The 4722-nt window shown below is 40.4% G+C and overlaps 1 protein-coding gene across 2 annotated transcripts in view; it reads right to left on the bottom strand.

The window, feature by feature from the left end:
- The window catches only part of LOC106806048 (MAP kinase-activated protein kinase 2-like), a 30966-nt gene that overhangs the window by 23385 nt on the left and 2859 nt on the right, over positions 1 to 4722 (bottom strand). The gene's annotated exons all lie outside the window — the stretch shown is intronic.

Raw genomic sequence — 4722 nt, 5'->3', positions numbered from 1 at the left:
AGCGATTTTAATCGCCGCGATCGGGCGATAAAAATCGCTCGTGTGCCCCTAGCATTAGACGGACTTTAAAAAATTAAAAGAAGAAATGGTGGGGGCATCTCGAACGTCAGGAGGTAAATTATTCCACTCAGATGCCGCCGCACACCGAAAAGATTTTCGTACCATTTCAGTGCGTGCACGGGGCGGATACAAACGCGCATCATCTGCACACACACTACGCGTCCGTCTGGAGCTCACTTCATGTTAAAAGTAACAAGTGCCGCAGAGCGACAGCGCTCAACTGACATATACTGTAGCCGGGTATTCTTCTGATAAACTCACTGGCAACCGAATCAAGTGCGCCCTCCCGCCACCGCATTGATAGGCTTTGCTATACCGGTAGTACAGTAATAAAGATATAGCTGTGTAACTTTAATGACTTCACTATATTAATGTTATCATGGATATGCGTCGAGCGAGAGCGTAGTGGTGGTGGTAGGGGGAGGGTGGGGGAAGGGTGGGGGGAGGGGCGGGTAGAGGGGGCTCCAATAGCAAAAGCAGTTCAGTCCTTTGTTAACAGTCAACAAATCCATGTTTAACCCTCCTCTTGAGGGTCAAAAGGTTATCAGACACTTACTCTTCGCACGCCAGTGGAAAGTAGATTTCACGGTCCTTCCAATAAAGTGATAAAAATGGTAGATCAGCGCTGAAACAAAAAGGTTTTGCACTCGGTCCGTTAGACCATGTCCTCAAAAAATGTCTGATTTCTGACCTTTCCCCCACTGCCCTTTGACCTGTGACCTCCAATTTCGCGCTGGTGATGGGTTTCCTCCCCATCACACTATACATCGAATATTAAGAGCGTAGGTCAAGCCGTTGAGATTTGTGCCGCAATTCCGTATTTTCTCCTATACCTTAAGTTAAGGGGGAAATATTCCCCCTCCATTGACACATCTTGACCTTTGACCCCCAAAATCGACATCCCGAGTCCTTTTCGCGATCCCCTCCCCCCCCCCTCCGACGTCACGAATATCAAGATCGTACGTCGCGCGATTAAGATTTGTGTCCGTAACCGTTGACGCACGGACGGATGGACGGACATTCATGCGATTCTACAAGCTGCGTCTGACTTCGTCAGCTGAGCTACAAAAACCGTCAAGATAGGCTGGTGCCTGCTTACGTAAAATTTTGTAAGTTAAAAGAGATCGATGCCGATGGTAATAAAAACGTTGGCGAACAGTCATAAAACCTAGCTGCGAAAAGATTTCTTCAGTGCGGGCGTCTGAAGGTCTACGAATGTTTAGAATCAACCGCGCAAAACGTTTCTGCAGGTTAAAAACTTTGTCAATATAACTCTTCGCGGCATTACCCCACACAACAATACCATAATCAATATCAGGCAAAACAAAAGCAAAGTAAAACTTCAGGCAAGAATCATGGTCGAGAAATTTCCTGATCCGCCAAAACAGTGCCAGCTTTTTGGAGATCTTGGCACACACGTTCATTATGTGTTCTTCAAACGTGAGATTATCATCAACATGAATACCTAAAATTTTCTCACTCGCCGCGGTGGGAAGAACAGAGCCACCATAGACAGTATGGAGTACCGCGGATGGGAGTGTAGAACGCTTCTGTCTGGAAGTGAACAGCATGGTTTTGGTCTTCTGACACGACTGACATGACTACACCGACATGACTGTACGTGTGTCATCGCCTCCTCCCTTTAACCCTGGAATTACTCCCCACCCTCCCCATAGTTGCCCACCCGCTCTCACGCCGCGCTCGCCATTGGATGAAAATGACACCAGTTGGGTGATGATATCATGATAGTTTCCTAGTTGCAACTACTGTTTTCGAGATTGGGCGATTTACTTTCATGCCGGGTCACGCGCCAGCCTCTGAATACGTTGACCGCTGACCGCATGGCGTTACGCTGTTTCGCTTGACAGAAACATGTAACTCCTCATTACTGTGCAACGGCGAAGCTACGCTAATTAGCTCTTGTTGCTGCTATCCAGTTCACCAGTCTCTTATGTGCGTAGCACCCTGTCGCAAGCAGCATGACACAAAAAAGTTTCTCTGTACATTTAACCACCTTGTGATCACATGCATGCTGCAAAGAGAGAAGCCATTCTCCAAGTCTATAATGAATAAGAAACAAACGGACCTTCCTTCCAGCTAATTTTTTTTCAAACTAAAGTAATGTGGCTACTATGGAATGCATAGCAGGTGACCTGCTAGTCTATGGTTTCTCTTAGCATAAAATGATTTTCTAAATGTACACTATCCACAGAGGGCTTAGATGAACAAACCATCAACAGAGAAGAGAGTGAGATTATGGTACACCACTTGTAAGATGTCTAAACTCCAGAAAATTATGAGTAAACCCCCAGAAGCCCATATCCAAATCACTGAATGAAAAACTCACTCCCAGACTAGGTCGACTTTTTAATGTCCTTGAATCCTGTATGTATCCCGAGGCCGAAGCCTACTTTAGTAATAGTACTTCAGCGACCAGCGTACAATGATGAAGTTGGGATTAGGGTAATGGTCCAGGATTCAGGTTAGAGTTGGGGGGGGGGGGTTAGGTTATGCTGAAGATAAATGTAATGGAGTACCATGCAAATAGTATGAACCGAATCCCTCTTACTCAAATGAAGAAATGCAAGAAAGAACCCTACAGAAATCTATCTGTGGTTAAGCTACGCAGCAGTTATAGTAGACACAATAATTCATAACACATGGCTAATACATTATTAGAACTACTAGTACTATGAGCTATGTATATATGTATTCTCCTGTATAATTGAGCTATCCAACTAATAACAAAATGACCATCTAACATGACAAACGGAATCATACTAAAAATATATTATCTAATTTTGAACATTTTTCCAACTGTCTGGTAAACCTGAACTAAAGGCCAACACAAGGCCTTGTATATAATGTATTAGACAAGCTTCGACATCCATCTGATTCATCATATATATGACTTATTCTTATATATTCTTGCGCTTATTAATTAATTATATGGGTAATTTTCTCAATAAGGGCACAAGTTGGTGAATTGACTTTCAAGGAAAAAACATGCAAGCAACACCTCTACATTTTTACCACAGGTAGACTAGGCACTCAGGAGTACAACCAGGAATTGAGCATTGCTTAATTCGTCCATTTTTTTTTTAATGGTGAGGGAATTTAATCTCCGGGTGTCTCTAGACCCTTTCAACTCCGTAACGATTTCCAAAGAAATGATTTTCCATGATGATCCATACATAAAAAAACAATTTAAAACTCACCAGACAGTGGCAGACACTTGACTATTATAGTATCCAGGTTCGTTTTTTGGAGGAAATCATTTTCATTTATTGGGTAGATTTATTTTTAGAATTCGACAAAATGATGTTTCGGAGTTGAAATGTTGTTACGGAGTTGAAATTTTTGTTACGGAGTGGACATTTCTGGAAAAACCCCTGAAGTTTGCACTATCTTTTAATAGTATGTGTTTCTTAAATCAAGTCTAGGAGTCTGGCATGCTACCATGCAGTGTAATGGAATAACAGAAAGTCAATAATACATGACATATATTTGTCATTTTAAGCACATATCACAACTCCGTAACAGTAGAGCTCAACTCCATAACAAAGTCATTGTTATGGAGTGGAGTGTTACGGAGTTGAAATTTTTACACAAAATGACCTTCAGCCACTCAGCAGCAAGATAGAATTTGAAATATCCTGTCATATTATGGAGGGTCCTGCCCAAGTAGCATGATAGACATATTTGAAAAGTTGTTCCATGCTCCATGGTTACCATGGATATTAATGAATGTTATGGAGTGGAGTTTAGAAAGTATACCCACCTGATGATGAAATAGGATGTAAAAATTCACAGAAACTGTGAGGAAGTGTCAACACTGAGAGCACATGACATATATATATATGGGGGTTACACAAACTGACTTTTTACATGAGGTACATGTCTTAGTTCTACTTCCCTTCAATAGGGGGCGACATTTCATTGATTGTTACGAAGTGGAGTGGATTTGCCTGGACACCTGTATTTTCATTTTTTTTAGAAACTAGTGTACTTAATAGCTCTTTTTCTCTGGATATTTTACTCTTACCAACTTTAAATAAACATATGGTTATAGGAGTGTTTGAATGTAGAAAACTTGAAGAAACTGGGACATTTAATATGCTGACATAGATCTCGGACATTCTAAAATGTAGCCAAAAAACATATTTTTCTGCCTAAAACTCAAAAACCGTGTGCAATAAAGTGCTGAAAGTTTATTTCCAAGTGGAAATACCCCAATCTACATTGTAATGGATATAATGCTTACTGGAATTCATTAATAAAAAAAAGTCAGGCCTGGACATAATAAAAAAAATAAAAAAGGTGCCCTTATTGAGAAAATTACCCATGTACTGTATTATTATATAGTGTTGACTTCTACTTTTAGAATATCTGACCAACTCAGTGAATAAATTGTATTATAGAGGGCACTATATATATAAATATAAATGTATACAAAAACTCCCTCCCGACAAAATTATGATGAGAAATTACAATGATATATAGTAAACCTACTTCATGGTACCAGGGAAATATTCTGAGAACTGGCCTTTTAAAATTAAAGGAACAGTAGCCTCTAGATTCTAGGGTTATTTTCAGCTAATTTAGGTTATAATTGCGCTACATAAAAAGTTTCATGGTTCAATCACCATTAGAAATATTTTT

The sequence above is a fragment of the Priapulus caudatus genome, unplaced genomic scaffold (genome assembly GCF_000485595.1).
Source record: "Priapulus caudatus unplaced genomic scaffold, Priapulus_caudatus-5.0.1 Scaffold138, whole genome shotgun sequence".
Taxonomy (NCBI): Eukaryota; Metazoa; Priapulida; class Priapulimorpha; order Priapulimorphida; family Priapulidae; genus Priapulus; species Priapulus caudatus.
This window is presented reverse-complemented; position numbering and strand designations above follow the sequence as displayed.